The following is a 17,976-nucleotide window of genomic DNA, read 5'->3' as shown; positions in this document are numbered from 1 at the left end:
GAATGAGTGTGCTGGGGAGTTAAAAAAAGAATGGATTACAGTGGTGGAGCAGCTTCTCATAAACCATCCATTTCTGTAGTCATTGCTTAACGACGCTTGAGAAGATGTAAACAGCGAAGCCACGGGACAATGGAGAACACGAAAAATGATTTGGAGTGATGAATTGCGCTACACTCAGTGGAAGTGTTTGGGTTTGGCGAATACTTAGAGAACGTCACTCGCCATTACCTGTAGTGTCAACAGGGATATTCGGAGGAGGTGTGGGTGGGCGTTTCGTGTTAAGGCATAGTCCACTCACTGCAGTTAACAAAACGCCAATTGCAGAAGGACACCAAAACATCATCGTGTAAGGCATGTACAGGTGAACGACGGTCTCAGCCTTACTATGCACTTGTGATGAAGCAGGATATTTCACGCAATGGTTTATTTGACAATAGTATTCCTGATGTGGACTCGTCAGCCCAGTCTCCCGACTCAAGCCAATGGAACAGCTTTTGGATGAGGTAGAGCATCGATCCCATACCAGATACACACATCAAAAAAGTTTTGCATCACCTCGATTCCGAGAGTTCTGGAACCTGTACAGAAAAGTGGAATAGAGATCATCACACACATTTTTCCCGCCCTTGTTACTGCTCATGAAAACCACACATAGCATGTTATACCACCGTACAGCAAGACCTTCAGAGGTGGTGATCCAGATTGCTGTACACACCGGTACCTCTAATACCCGTTAGCACATCCTCTTACAATAATGCATGCCTGTATTCGTCGTGGCATACTATCCACAAGTTCATCAAGGCACTGTTGGTCCAGATTGTCCCACATCTCAACGTCGATTCGTCGTATATTCCTCAGTGTGGTTGGTGGGTCACGTTGTCCATCAACAGCCCTTTTCAATTTATCCTAGGCATGTCAGGAGAACATGCTGGCCACTCTAGTCGAGCGACGTCATTATCCTGAAGAGTCATTCACAAGATGTGCATGATGTGGGCGCGAAGTGTCCTCCATGAAGACGAATGCCCCGCCATTATGCTGCCGATGTGGTTGCAGTATCGGTCGGAGGATGGCATTCACGTATCGTACAGCCGTTACGGCGCCTTATATGATCACCAGTGGCGTGCTTCAGCCTCACATAAATCCACCACTAAACAGCAGGAAACCTCCACCTTGCTGTCTCTAAGGCGTTCAGCCTGATCGGGTTGCCTCCAAACACGACGATTGTCTGGTTGAAGGCATATGCGACACTCATTGGTGAAGAGAACGTGATGCCAATCCTGGGCGATCGATTCGGCATGTGGTTGGGCCCATCTGTACCATGCTGCATGGTGTCTTTGTTGCAAAGATGGATTACGCCTTGAACGTCTGGAGTGATGTTGCGCATCATGCAGCCTACTGCCCACGGTTTGAGTCGTAACACGACGTCCTGTGGCTGCACGAAAAGCATTATTCAACACGGTAGCATTGCTGTCAGGGTTCCTCCGAGCCATAATACGTAGGTAGCAGTCATCGACTCAGCCCTTGGGCGGCCTGAGCGAGGCATGTCATCGACAGTTCCTGTCTTTCTGCATGTCCTCCATGTCGAACAACATACTTTGGTTCACGCCGAAACGCCTGGACACTTCCTGCCCTTCCTGGCACAAAGTAACAGTGCGGACGCTATCGAACCGCGGTATTGGCAGTCTAGACATGGTTGAACTACAGACAACAGAAGCTGTGTACCTCCTTCCTGGTGGAGTGACTGGAACTGATCGGCTGTCGGACCCCCTCCGCCTAATAGGCGCTGCTCGTGCATGGTTGTTTACATCTTTGGGCTGGTTGAGTGACATTTCTGAGGAGTCAAAGGGACTTTGTCTGTGATATAATATCGACAGCCAACGTCAATCTGCAGGAGTTCTGGGAACCGGGGTGATGCAAAACTCTTTTTGATTTGTGTAGTAGCGCCCAACATCACTATTTTCTCTTTTTTTAGCTCTTGAGGAAGACATTTAGACATCTTACTGATCGTTTTCTCATAAAGGCGAAGGGTGGACTTACCCTATATTAATGTCCACTAACAGGTATCTGGATACATGTGATCATCTAGTGTACATCCATAGCAACTCCCCACCCAGCCATACAGGTTTCACGAAGGGATAAAAGTTTACGAAGTAAAACGAAACAACTAAGCAGTATATCCGACAAAAGAGTATATGAGTCATCAGTCTTCCGACTTTTATGATGCGTCCCGCCACGAATTCCTCTCCCGTGGCAGTCTCTTCATCTCTGAGTACCATTTGCACCCTAAGTCCTGAGTTATTTATTGGCTGTATGCCAGTCTCCGTCTTTCCCTATAGTTTTTACCCTGTGTAGCTCCCTCTGCTGTTACGTATGTCGTTTCCTGATTTCTTAACATCATCCTATATTCGTGTTTGGAATGTGCAATTCGGACTGGAGGGTGTTTTGTGATGTCTTGCGAGGGAATTTCGTACTATGAGTTGGGCTCAGTCTTTCAGGTTGGAACGTGAATTTAGTTTCGAAATCTTTTCTTTCGGAATTTACTTTATTTACTAGCGGCTCATCAAGAACATTAACACATTTAATCACACTATGTGAGCTTGAAATTAGTTGCCAATGGGTAACTGATGAACAAATTAAATTTTTTTTCAGTAAATGGAAATATTATTCCTAAAGACCCTTCTTTTTAGAAACAGACTAAAAAGTATAATCAGATATCAGCCTGTAAATATCAAGTTACAATTTATTCAGAGTCAGAAATATTTTTTTTTTCCTTTTCTTTATAGTATGAGCTTTCGGGCTGAGAACCTTGCCGCTCCCTCTTAACACGGCCGTAGTCATGACCGCTCACAACCACCTCTGAAAGACTACACTGGTGCAAATCTGCAACACACCAGATTACTTTAAACTAAAATTTTTAACAACTCACACATACACATAAACTATGCACCCCGTAAGAGGGATGGAAATGGTACAAAACACTCACATTAAAAATTATTTGCCACCGAAAGTGCAACTTGTTTTTAAAAGGTCTTTTACGATGGAAGGGTGGCAACTTTATATACTAAAAAGACCACTTAAATATAATCCATGAAATGCAGTTTTCCATAAAATGTACCAACATGCTTTACATTACACATATACCACCTCGCAAGATGATAGGCAAGATAAAAGCATATTTCAGGAATTCGGCCTTTACCTTAAGCCTTTACCTTAATTCTATAAATTCGTTAACACCGAGTCCGACAAACATGACACAGGCAGCTATTAACGTACGACAGACCGACAGACACTAACTGCCTAACAAATGCGGACGAGAGACAGACGACCAAGCTGGGGACGAGTGATTGACCAAGAAAACAAGTACACTTTAACAAGTAAATGAAACAACATATCACGAACCACTTAACTTCGAAAAAAAAAACTGCTAATGTCGGGCGAAGACCTGGCGCAGCACCCCCAACGCTCTCCCGAACCGTCCACTACCAGCCGCTTCAACGGACGCAGGAAGGCGAGCCGATCTCCCGTCTCACGGCGTCGCAGCTCGCGCCGGCCAGACCGACGTCGTGGGCCTACCCCTGCCGCTCCCGCGTGGCAGCGAAGTCACTACCTGTCGCTACACGGCGCGGCCCACTGGACTCAAGTGGCGACCTCACACGCGCCGACGCTCAAGACGGACAAGTCATCTCGTGTCTCAGTGCGGGACCGAGCAACCGATCGATCCAACCGCCCATGCCCATTGCCTGAGCAATCTCGAGCAGACTGTGCGGCCTAACACATACCAGCACTCCGGACGACAGACACTGACTGCCCCACACTGACCAGGCTGATCAACTAACCAGACTCGCCCAGACTGACAAGCCTCTCCCTGACTCACTAACCGCCGAGCTGACTGCGCCCCTTAAATGCACGTGAACAGGCAACTTTTCCCCTTTCCCACCAAAGGGAGACACCAAAGCTGCGATTGCCACAGCGGCCCCACCGCCAGAAACGGAGAGCGACTGCTTCACACAACGCGCTGCGGCGCGTTCTTCAAAACAGCAAGTTTTGCCACGGCTCACAGGTTACGATGTACATGCACCAGGATATTTATTTCGAAGTTCTCGGTGACCAAGTGTTGCCTTTTCTTTTCTATGTGCGTGATTAGTATATTGTGGAGATTCTCGTCTTCAAAAATGGAAATAGCCATGTTCACAAGGATGCACAAATACTTTTTGGCTAATTCTCTGGCAGGTTATAGCACCCATCTGCTGCGCTAAATGAAGCGCCTGGGACCCCATAGAAAATTTCTGTGACTGATACAGCACGATAGACGGAGCTATCAACTTCTCCGAATTTTGGTAAATCATCAGTTCGGCTGCATATGGCATAACCAAAGAACTGGTGGACTCAGTTTTCATCGCCGTATGAGGCAGACGTGAAAGCTAATAGTGGTATCACATGGGTATCAGAAAGACTTCTCCTGGGGTTGAGCACTCCATGACAACCGAGACAAATAATTTACTTTAATACTAATTTGTTTTATACGAACAAATAAGAGCTACAGAGCTCATGAGTTGTTATATGCTTAAGGCTGTCAGTAGATTCTTTTCGAACTTGGCTCGGAAGAATGTTATATGACAGTGTGTCTCGTCATGGTCTATTAAACCATCTTGTCTTCCCATGTTTTTGTAAGACCTTCTGGGTTTCATTATAACGAAGACCAAAAATAAATAGAAATGGACTGGATATGAGAAGGAGTGAAACGCAGATTCGTTGGTACGAAAACAAGCTGCAACCAAATCATTAGTTTTTCTTCCATCTACAACTGATTACTGCCGGAAAGGGTGCACCACTGTAGAACCAGTTAATTGCACAGAAACGTTAACGTTTTCTAAGAGAGCGCCCGCACCTTATCAGTTTCTCGCTCAATTGGCCCTATTCAGAGTGTGCTAGAGTCGCCTTGGATATGCTTGGCGGCAGCCGCATGTGACTCACATTCTACGACAGTGTTACGTTCGTTGACGTCACGGCCTTTGCGAGTTCGTTCCTCGCAAGTTGCAGCGGAGACGCCTCTAGGCGACGCGCGGACTCTGCAGCAGGACTCTTCAAAATTTCAAAAGCTGCCTCGCCTTTACTCGCTGCCCTTGCCGCCATTCAGGCTCCTCACAGTCTTGTGTTAACACTCCTGGCAGTAGTTAGAAGGTGTCGAGTTATTAATTGCGTTCCTAGCGGCTGCGAGTGACTTCGCCGGGAAGTGCGAATGCGCCTAGTTTGCAGCGTTTAATATTAATTCCTGAAGAGGGGGCGAGGAGAGGACACGCGCTTTGTGTAGGTCCACGGCTCACTGCCTTGCTCCTGAGTCACTCCCTCCTTTCGTCACCATTAAGCGAGAGGCAACTAGGTCACGCGTCACGCTTCCGCCAACTGCCAGTAACCGCCGGTCCCAATTTTATCTGTCGGTTTTCTGAGGTTATTTACCTTTCCACTCGTTATACGCTATGTTCCATTTCTTTTCATTGAGTAATAATCGGTGCAGCTCTGAACAGCGCTCTGAGCTACCTTCAAAAATTATCTTCTACGTGAAAATTACTGTTAATTTCCAGATTTTTCAGTACTGATGTTAGCACCATTTTCGGTCTGATCAGTAACCACGTCACCAGACTACCTGACATTCCACTGATATTAATTTTCTGCAACTGTCCTTTTCGTACATCACGTTTTACTTGTTGCAAGACGGCATGCTTCCTATGGAACATACTTGACTAAAATGTTTTATTTTTCAGTCGTAGCCAGTTTTGACCACATGGTCAAAAGAAAAATACCAATCACATTGCGGTTTGTAACAACTGGTTACTACTTTTATGCTCGCAATAGGTGTTTGCAGAGTAACCTTATTGTTATAACTGTGCACATTTACGTTAAACTTTCTTGTATGTCGGAAAGCGGTGTTAATTACACTACTGGCCATTAAAATTGCTACACCAAGAAAAAATGCAGATGATAAACGGGTATTCATTGGACAAATATATTATACTAGAACTTACTTATGATTACATTTTCACGCAATTTGGGTGCATAGATCCTGATAAATCAGTACCCAGAGCAACCACCTCTGGCCGTAATAACGGCCTTGATACGCCTAGTCATTGAGTCAAACAGTGCTTTGTAGGCGTGTACGGGTACAGCCGCCCATGCAGCTTCAGCATGAAAGCACAGTTCGTCAAGAGTAGTGACTGGCGTATTGTGACGAGCCAGTTGCTCGGCCACCATTGACCAGACGTTTTCAGTTGGTGAGATATCTGGAGAATGTGGTGGCCAGGGCAGCAGTCGAACATTTTCTGTATCCAGAAAGATCCGTAAAGGAGTTGCAACATTCGGTCGTGCATTATCCTGCTGAAATGTAGGGTTTCGCAGGGATCGAATGAAGGGTAGAGACACGGGTCGTAACACATCTGAAATGTAACGTCCACTGTTCAAAGTGCCGTCAATGCGAACAAGAGATGACCGAGACGTGTAACCAATGGCACCCCGGGTGATACGCCAGTATGGCGATGACGAATACACGCTTCCAACGTGCGTTCACTGCGATGTCGCCAAACATGACGTTTTGCCATTCGTGCACCCTGGTTCGTCGTTGAGTATACCATAGCAGGCGCTATTGTCTGTGATGCAGCGTCAAGGGTAACCGCAGCCATGGTCTCCGAGCTGATAGTCCATGCTACTGCAAACGTCGTCGAACTCTTCGTGCAGGTGGTTGTTGTCTTGCAAACGTCCCCATCTGTTGACTCAGGGATCGAGACGTGGCTGCACGATCCGTTACAACCATGCGGATAAGATGCCTCTCATCTCGACTGCTAGTGATACGAGGCCGTTGGGATTCAGCACGGCGTTCCGTATTACCCTCTTGAACGCACCGATTCCATATTCTGCTAACAGTCATTGGATCTCGACCAACGCGAGCACCAATGTTGCGATAAAATAAACCGCAATCGCGATAGGCTACAATCCGACTTTTATCAAAGTCGGAAACGTGATGGTACGCGTTTCTCCTCCTTATACGAGGCATCACAACGACATTTCACCCTGCCAACGCCGGTCAACTGCTGTTTGTGTATGAGAAGTCGGTTGGAAACTTTCCTCATGTCAGCACGTTGTAGTTGTCGCCACCGGCGCCAACCTTGTGTGAATGCTCTGAAAAGCTATTCATTTGCACATCACAGCATCTTCTTCCTGTCGGTTAAATTTTGCGTCTGTAGCACGTCATCTTCGTGGTGCAGCAATTTTAATGGCCAGTAGTGTATATTTTTATATTGGTTGTGCCCCTGATAGGTGGCAGGGCGTAGGCTCTGTGGTGTGAGCATATGCATTGTGTGTTTCCTATAATGCAGTCATCCGTTCAGCGCGGAGGTGGTTGGGCCGAGAAGAATTTAAGTTCTATCTTGCTTTTAAAAAATTTATCTCTGCTTACAGATGCTTGTTCTTTGATTTGAAAATCACTCCATGAAATTATTGGGATAGGTAGCTTGTTTAGTAGTAGTCCCTTCCAGAATGGTAAAATCTCGCCGTCTTATTGCTGGCGAACACCACTAAAAGACTTCTAACGTTGCTGGAAAGCGTCAGCCTACATATATTTTATTTTTCTAATAAGAACTTCATATGGAGCTGATATTTCTGAGACATAGTGAGTCTCACCTTCACCTATGATAATGATGTAGTCTAAAGCAATGAACTAAAATTTGTACCAGTACCTGGATTCGACCATGGGTCTCCTGCTTACTACGCAGATGTGCTACCCATGCTACCCATTGCGTCACACTGGCACAATGGTTAGTGCAGCTGCATGGACTGATAATTGGCTGAGGCATGACGGTATTTGTATTAGGGAGAGAGACTTACTGGGATCGACAGTGCAGCTGACAGTAATGCCATTGTGATAGCATCCCTGCCTAGTAAGCAGGAAATCCAGATTCTTATCCTAGCGCTGATACTAATTTTAATTCATTGTTTCATCCCACATCTTTATCGTACTCCTACCCTTTTGATGTAAAGACTTAGAAGCATGCTGCAGTAACATTTCAACATAAGATTGCCACAGAATTCAACATACACCTAAATATCTTGAAACTACTGTTGGTGACGTACAATACTCGTATTAGATCAGTCCACCACAAAAATATACAATGTGTCCTGTAGGCATTCATATTGTATAACTTATGACTGTGACTACATTTTCCGCACAAGAGCGGCCTCCGTCAAGTTTTGTACTTCTGGCGTGGCTCACCATATTGTTCCTCCAGCACAGTTGCAGACTACAGTGGAAGCACCTTCTTGCCCTCTAATGTATAACAGGGCAACCACAATGCTTCTGTTTATAACACAGAATGGTACGACAGTGGAGTCAGGGAAGGCTTCTGATACAGACTGAAATGTCTGCTTACATGATATGCTTTTATATCACTAATATAGCGTCGTTTGACAACAAACCTTGCAACTGACCCTTAGAAACACTTCATATGCTGTGGTAAATAATACGTCTGCAGAAAACAGTGATTCTGGCCGTCCGCACTAACGCACTAATTCATGGAGCACCTGCAAACTATCTTTTACTAAACGTCGGAAAACATCGCTACGTACCACAAACAATTTGCCTTTCTACCACCTTCCACGGGCAATAAAACTCTGATATGCAGTATTTCGTGTAATGATTGAGAGAATGTAAAACTTTAAAATGTTGTCATACTCTATTCCATAAGTGTAGGCTCTTACTTTGAAGGTCCAGTATTGAAGTTACGAGGGCAGGCTGAAATATGGTGCATCCGTATTTTGTATGCGGAAACTCCCAGAAATTCTTAAATAAACCAATCGTTGTTAACATTCTACATCCTAATCCTCATGTCAACATATTTATTTCTCAACATTGTCACCCTGGCGCCGAACACGTTTCTCGCAACAGGAAATCTGTTTGTTGACACCGTCTCTCTAGAATGTTTGACCATTTTGACGGAGCCATAACCTCACTTCTGCATGCACCGCTTCGCCACCATGAAAGTGAAGTCTGCGAACGTGTTCTTCAAGTTTTTGGAAAATCGGGTGTAGAAAATCGGATGGGACCAAGTCGGGAGTGTATGGAGGATGATCGATGACAGTGAAATCCAAGGCGTCGGATTGTTGCAGACGGCGCAGCACTCGTATGTGGTCAGGCATTCTCATGCTGAAGGAGAGGATGTTCCATGTGTAGATGAACTCATACAATTTGAAACTCGATTACAGCACGCTGTTTCTCGCGAACCGACATAGTTACGTCACAACGCACTGTTGCACACTAGGAGCAAATAGCTGCAGATCTGTAGAATAAATATGCAGAACGTTAATAACATTTCTTTTATTTAGAAAGGATTATGGGTTTTCACGTAAAAAATTCAGAGCCATTACTTTTCAGCACACCCTCGTAGACAACGTTTTGAAGCTATGTAATTCAAGACGCTCGAATTAGCCAGACTATATTCACCCAGTATTTGAGGGGGACAGCTCTTAGCGATTTACAGCGGGTTTTACATGCAATTTCAAAACATTTTCGCGCTGATACTCGAAACAAAATAATGTAAGGAAAAAAATTATTGCTTACTACATTAACGCTTTTCATAGAATAAAACTTCAACATCAGACACGTCATTCTAATTTATTCCTTCATTATTACCAACACAATTCGCAATAAATTTTTCAGAAAGTTGGCACATGTGCCACTGAATGTACCTGCAAAATTGTATCATAGTGGAACATAAATATCAGCATTTAGATAGCGGGAAAGGTAGCTATTCTTAAATTGGGGGGCAGGTTACCGAGACGATAACCATCCACTTGTTAATAAGGCCAGCATTTAGCGAATTCCCACAAACCAGCTCCCTCGAGCACCATGGAAGTTATTCCCTGTTTTGTTAACTGATGTCCTACCATTCTGTCCCTCCTTCTTGTCAGTGTTTCCCATATATTCCTCTCCTCGCCATTTCTCTGGAGCACCTCGTCATTCCTTACACTATCAGTGCACCTAGTTTTCGACATTCGTCTGTAGCACCACATGTCAATTGCTTTAATTCAAAAATGGCTCTAACCTCTATGGGACTTAACATCTAAGGTCATCAGTCCCCTAGACTTAGAACTACTTAAATGTAACTAACCTAAGGATATCACACACATCCATGCTCGAGGCAGGATTCGAACCTGCGACCGCAGCAGCACCGCGGTTCCAGACTGCCGCACCTAGAACTGCTTCAGTTGTTTTCTGGTTTCCCCAAAGGCCATGGGTCACTACCATTCAACGCTGTGCTCCAAATACACATTTTCAAAAAAATAAGTCCTATGTTTGGTGCTAGTAGACTCATTTTGGGCAGGAAGCCCTTTTTACCAGTGAAACTTTGCTTTATAAGTCCCCTTGCTACTAGGTAACAGAATTCCTTAACTTCATTTATTTCGTCATCACCAATTACGTTGTTAAGTATCTCGCTGTTCTCATATCTGCTACTTCTCATTACTTTCATCTTTCTTCGATTTACTCTTGATCCATACTCTGTACTCATCACACCGTTCATGCCATTCAACAAACCCTGTAATTCTTCTTCGCCATCACTCAGAATAGCAATGTGATGAGCCAGTCTTATCATTGATACCATTTCACCTTAAATTTTAATTCCACTTTTGAACCCTTCGTTCATTTCCGTCATTGCTTCTTCTATGCAAAGATTGAACTGTAGGTAGAAGACTGCAGCCCTGTCTTCCACCCTTTTTAATCCGACTACTTTGTAGTTGGTCTTCCACTCTTATTGTTCCTTCTTGGATCCTGTACATATTGTGTATTACCGATCTTTCCTTATAGCTTACCCCTATTTTCCTCACAATTTCGAACATCTTTCACCATTTTACATTGTCGGACGCTTCTTCCAGGTCGACAGATTCTTTGAATGTCTCTTGTTTTGTCTGTAGTGCAGTTTCCTTTATCAAGCACAACGTAAAAGCTGCCTCTCTGGTGCCTTTACCTTTCCGCCGAAATTAATAAAATCAACATAATTAGGGCTTTCCGTCTTCAAACATAAAATAATTACATGCTCGACCTCAAATTCTTACCTCATCAACAGATTTTTATATAAATTAGACATTTCAAGTGGTTTTGTGCAGTTCCATTCTATAAACAATTGATAGGTGCGGTGAGGCGGGACTAGGAGGATGGGGTGTTGCTGCTATGTGCTAGATCGTGGTTATAAGTAATATCAAAACACACTTAGGGTCTACGAATCACCATGAAGGTTTTATTAATGTTAATTTACCATATTTTAAGATCTCGTCCCGTTCAGCTTGTGGGGGTGAGTGGCAAGAATGTCTCAGTAAGAGTTGTTATTTGTAAATGAATAATACCCTTAATCTAAGCTCTAAAAACGTTTCTCGACGCTCTTGTGAGCAGGATCTCCCCACTGCATATGAAGATGACTGCGTATGAATATGACCAGTGATGCTCGAAATCGATCAGCTATTATCAAAATACACACGTTTGTGCCTGTCAATAAAATTATTAAAAGGACGCCTTTTAACCTATACCTATCACTCTGGGCATTTAATTTGCTCCCCAGACGCTTCAACTCTCGTCTCCTTTTAACCTATACCTATCACTCTGGGCATTTAATTTGCTCCCCAGACGCGTCAACTCTCGTCTCCTTCCTCATTCTCTTACATCATGCCTTTTACAACGATTCGTTACAGGACTTACACGCACTGTTTTAGAACACATTCCTGACACCCAACACTATGTAGGAATCTGAGTCTCACAGCAGATATAAGCGCGGATCACTCTTCGTAGCAGCCGCTTGTACACTATAATATGGTTGACACCTAATACGTAAATACAGTATTCCAAAATCTTAAACATGACTGCGATTCAGAAACTGTATAAATTTGAAGAGGTTGAAAAAATCAAGCAACCAGTTGCAAATCAAAGGTTTAATTAGCCCCTGACCTAGGTTTCGATGTTTATAAAAAATATCTTCTTCACAAGAGTGGGGCCATTTCGTATGAAGAAGATATTTTTATAAATATCGAAACCTAGGCCAAGGGCTAAATAAACCTTTGTTTTGAAACTGGTAGGCTGATTTCTTTCATTCTTTTCACTCAGTAATTTTCTCACTGTATTGTCATTCCAGAGGTGTTAGTAGAAAATATATCGCATAAACGTAAATCAAAAACAGTACAGTAGGGAAGGGACAAAATGGACACTTCAGTAAAAACGTAGGCCATGTCGAATTTTCCAATTTTTGAGCGATGCATTGCCCCTTGTAGCTGAGGTAATGATATGTCAGGGAAAAACGAATCATACCCTCCGTTAACAATTTGTGCACTGTTGATCTGTTAATGAGCTGTTTTTATGTCCAGCGAAAGTTGAAGTGGTAGGCGGTAGTTTGGATCTTCTCCCTAACAGCGATTGTGGAGATTATGAAAATAGATAAGAAATTAGTGTCTTCCATAATAGCCTATTCCAGATGATAGAAGATACCGGCGTATGTTCAGCATGTCACATCTAATTTATGGAATTAAGACTCATTAAGGAATTGTCGTACCTATAGGGTGTTAATGAAAATTTTCGTCTGGCTTTTCGTGTTCCAATAACGACACTTGCGTAATACGTGATTCATTTGGAATTGGTAACTTGATTTGAAATAAAGGTGCTGGAAAACAGACCAATGAGCTATGTGTAAGGAAGACAGAACAGACTCAAAACAAGCAGAAGGTGGAGTTGCTGAGGAAGGAGGCAAGGGATACATTTCTGATGATGATGAAGAAATCAGTGGTTGTACTTTTGGTGACGAAGGAAATGTTCAGACTTTGTAAGTTTTTGGCTTCGTTCTCCACGTAACGAATCTGCTTCTAAAATTCTTCCTGCTCTGCAGTGAGTCTGAGGTTTTTATCTGCCAAAACTCTCACTGAAAGACAAATATCATCTTACCTATAGTGTTATAATCTTAACTATATTCTTACAAATATAATTACATGATGTTTGCACGCTTATTTACAATAAACAAAGAAAATTAAATTCGTTAAGTGCATTTTTCTTGAAAGTCAGATTATGGATATAACCCGTTATTGTACTCAATCGTGGAAGTACTACAATACCCAAAATTACAAGCGCCAAAAATGTCTACAAAAATATTAAGAACTTCATAATTGGTTTATTACTCCGAGGAAGTCTCCTATAAACGTCTTTTAAGTCAGGTGTCAATACATGAGTTACGAACCATTCGAAAGTCTCAAAGATCATACAGTCCATGTTTTCGATTCCATATTGAATGATTTTACGGGAACGGCTGTGGGTCATACTTTTGCAGTTTAGTGTAAATGTGAGGAAGGCTACATGACTGTCCAGCTTGCGTATTTATTTTAAATATGTGAGGATCAATATCTACTTTCCAGTGAATCATCTGAGGAAATAGATTGTCTTTCACGCTATTTTCCTCTGTCACATAGTATTAAAGGGAATGTAGAGCATATGGGGATATTTTTCTGATTTTTGAGAGTGTGGGGTATTTGTACACCCAATTGTCCCATTACACGATAATTATTTGTGCTGTTCGTGACTTTTCTTCTCTGTTTCCCGAATAGTAGATAAACTTAATTTAAAATCTAGCGAATTATTTTGTTCCTGTAGTTATTTTTCAGTCCGAATTTTCAAGCTCATTGGCACATATTCTCATCTTTTATTCATACGAGGACATGCTGAAAAGAAATGCTTCCAAATTTCTTCTATGAAACTCTTAAAGCTCTTTCAATAAAACAAACATTAGTAACATTCTACATATTTATTCTTCATATTATATTTATTTCTGAACGTGTCACCCTAATGACGATCACATTTCTGACAACAAGAGATCAGTTAGTTGATACTGCCAATGCCGAGTGTCGGAGGAGTATCGATGACAGTTGAATCTCAGGCGTCGGATTTTTGCAGGTGTTGCCGCGCTCGCGTATGATACGGCATTTTCATGCTGAAGTAGAAGATGCTTCATGTTTGGACGAACTCATTGAGTTCGTGCTGTCACTTTTCTGAGGGATTACAGCACGCTGTGTCTCACGCACCGACACTGCTATATTGCACACCGCCATGTTGTACACTACAATTGGGAAACCTCTCGTGGCACAAGGTGGCATCTTGCCTCAGCGGAGCGAGAAGTCGTCCAAGTAATATGCATACCATTTAAAACCTCAACCGGTAGTGAGAACAGAATAAAATACTCGGAGGCATTACTTTGCAGCATAACCTCGTACTAGCAGCAGGTGCGTACACTATGCACTTCAAATAAATTACCTTCAACAGCCATAGTATATTCTTATTTCTCATGCAATTCTCAGCCAAAAAAGGCAAGTGCGAGTTGCAAAGAACGAGACATCTGCTGCATTACTGCATATATCGAGGCTTTGGGTTTCACGGGAACATTTTCTTGTTCTTAAGTATTGGTACACACAGAGAGGAGTAGCACCTCCATGGCACGCGTCATTTCTGCAAGGTGACACGCAGTTACAGTGATAGGTCCTATTAGAATAGCGGAAGATCTTGGTTGAAATAAATCTTCCTCTATGTGAATAGGTCCATTATGGGTTCCACTGCGCAGGTTAAAGGGCCGTTCATATCTTCCGTTGCGCTAAGAAAGTTCACTTATTATCTCATACTTCACTTACTGTAGCCAGATCGAGTTGGTATTCATTCATGGGTCAAATTTCAGGGCACTGATACTATACCCGTAAAGTACTATGCACTCCGGTCAAATTGTAACAGGTGCTAGCAGCAATCCTACTAGACACACTCAACAACCTTCACTGTGAAGTTGAGGATCTTGTTAAATTTAGTGGCACAACTTGCTATCCCGCTAAATGCTATATCGTGGCTGTTGAAGTAGAAGGTGATGAGTCGGTGAAACGAATAATGCCTGTAAGCAGTGGACGAGAAGTTATAGTTGGTAACAAGAAAATAAGCGGCCGTTATGTTCCCCCTTCCGGCCGGTGAGGCCTTCTCCATTCAGACTACAGCCCAATGACGCATGACTTCCTTCTCCAGCAGGGGACCGTCCAATGTGTGATGCTTGTGGCGTACTGGTTACCGTGCAGTACATATTAAATGATTGTATCTTACAGTGAGACAACAGGCCAGAGATTACTTTACCAGCTGATCTTCCTTTTATTTTAAGAGACTTTTTTGTTGTTGTCTAAACTTCCGTTCTGTGAAATTCATCATTGTTGTTGTTGTTGTGGTCTTCAGTCCTGAGGCTGGTTTGATGCAGCTCTACATGCTACTCTATCCTGTGCAAGCTTCTTCATCTCCCAGTACTTACTGCAATCTACATCCTTCAGAATCTGCTTAGTGTATTCATCTCTTGGTCTCCCTCTACGATTTTTACCCTCCACGCTACCCTCCAGTGCTAAATTTGTGATTCCTTGATGCCTCAAAACATGTCCTACCAACCGGTCCCTTCTTCTAGTCAAGTTGTGCCACAAACTTCTCCCCAATCCTATTCAATACTTCCTCATTAGTTATGTGATCTACCCATCTAATCTTCAGCTTTCTTGTGTAGCACCACATATCGAAAGCTTCTATTCTCTTCTTGTCCACACTATTTATCGTCCATGTTTCACTTCCATACATGGGTGCACTCCATACAAATACTATCAGAATCGACTTCCTGACACTTAAATCTATACTCGATGTTAACAAATTTCTTTTCTTCAGAAACGCTTTCCTTGCCAGTGCCAGTCTACATTTTATATCCTCTTTACTTCGACCATCATCAGTTATTTTGCTCCCCAAATAACAAAACTCCTTTACTACTTTAAGTGTCTCATTTCTTAATCTAATTCCCTCAGCATCACCCGATTTAATTCGACCACATTCCATTATCCTCGTTTTGCTTTTGTTGATGTTCATCTTATATCCTCCTTTCAAAAGACACTGTCCATTTCGTTCAATTGCTCTTCCAAGCCCTTTGCTGTCTCTGACAGAATTACAATGTCATCGGCGAATCTCAACCTTTTTATTTCTTCTCCATGGACTTTAATACCTACTCCGAATTTTTCTTTTGTTTCCTTTACTGCTTGCTCAATATAAAGATTGAATAATATCGGGGACAGGCTACAACCCTGTCTCACTCCCGTCCCAACCGCTACTTCCCTTTCATGCCCCTCGACTCTTATAACTGCCATCTGGTTTCTGTACAAATTGTAAATAGCCTTTCGCTCCCTGTACTTTACCCCTGCCATCTTTAGAATTTGAAAGAGAGTATTCCAGTCAGCATTGTCAAAAGCTTTCTCTAAGTCTACAAATGCTAGAAATGTAGGTTTGCCATTCCTTAATCTATTTTCTAAGATAAGTCGTAGGGTCAGTATTGCCTCAGGTGTTCCAATATTTCTGCGGAATCCGAACTGATCTTCGCCGAGGTCGGCTTCTACCAGTGTTTCCATTCGTCTGTAAAGAATTCGCGTTAGTATTTTGCAGCTGTGATTTACTAAACTGCTAGTTCGGTAATTTTCACATCTGTCAACACATGCTTTTTGGGATTGGAATTAATATATTCTTCTTGAAGTCCGAGGGTATTTCGCCTGTCTCATACACCTTGCTCACCAGATGGTAGAGTTTTGTCAGGACTGGCTCTCCCAAGGCCGTCAGTAGTTCTAATGGAATGTTGTCTACTCCCGGGGCCTTGTTTCGACTCAGGTCTTTCAGTGCTCTGTCAAACTCTTCACGCAGTATCGTGTCTCCCATTTCATCTTCGTCTACATCCTCTTCCACTTCCATAATATTGTCCTCAAGTACATCGCCCTTGTATAGACCCTCTATATACTCCCTCCACCTTTCTGCTTTCCCTTCTTTGCTTAGAACTGGGTTTCCATCTGAGCTCTTGATGTTCATACAAGTGGTTCTCTTTTCTCCAAAGGTCTCTTTAATTTTCCTGTAGGCAGTATCTATCTTGTCCCTAGTGAGATAAGCCTCTACATCCTTACATTTATCCTCTAGCCATCCCTGCTTAGCCATTTTGCACTTCCTGTCGATCTCATTTTTAAGACGTTTGTATTCCTTTTGGCCTGTTTCATGTACGAGAGACTAAGAGATGAATGTGTTACGAATTCAAGATTTCGTAGATGCCCGAATTTCTCCCTAAACCACACTGAAGCGCCACAGAAACTGGTATAGGTATGCGTATTTAAATACAGAGACATGTAAACAGGCAGAATACGGCGCTGCGGTTGGCAAAGCCTATATAAGACAACAAGTGTCGGGCGCAGTCGTCAGAGCGATTGCTGCCGCTATATTGGCAGGTTATCAAGATTTAAGTGAGTTTCAACGTGTTGTTATAGTCGGCGCACGAGCGATGGGACACAGCGTCTCCAACGTAGCGATGAGTTGGAGATTTTCCTGTACGACCTTTTCTCGAGTGTAATGAGAATGACAGGAATCCGATAAAACATCAAATCACCGACATCGCTCCGGTCAGAAAAAGATCCTGCAAGAACAGAAAGTACGATGTCTGAAGAGAATCGTTCAACGTGACAGACGTGCAACCCTTCCGTAAATTACTGCAGATTTCAGTGCTGGGTCATTAACAAGTGTCAGGGTGCGAACTATTCAACTGAACATCATGGATATGGGCTTACGGAGCCGAAGGCTCACTCGTGTACCCTTGATGACTGTACGACTTAAAGCTTTACACCTCGCGTGGACCCGCCAACATCGACATTGGACTGTTGATGACTGCAAACATGTTGCCTGGTCGGAAGAGTCTCGTTTAAAATTGTGTCGAGAGGGTGGAGTATACGGCTGTGGAAACACGAAACGGTGTCACATGGATATATGGACCCTGCCGTCAGCAAGGGACTGTTCAAGCTGGTGGTGGCTCTGTAGGGGGGGGGGGGGAGGGGGGGATGCTGTTGGAGTGACTTTTGATCCCTGATACGTCTAGATACGACTCTGACAGG

This window comes from Schistocerca cancellata, chromosome 5 (assembly GCF_023864275.1).
Source record: "Schistocerca cancellata isolate TAMUIC-IGC-003103 chromosome 5, iqSchCanc2.1, whole genome shotgun sequence".
Lineage (NCBI taxonomy): Eukaryota > Metazoa > Arthropoda > Insecta > Orthoptera > Acrididae > Schistocerca > Schistocerca cancellata.
Note: the sequence above shows the minus strand (reverse complement) of the source record.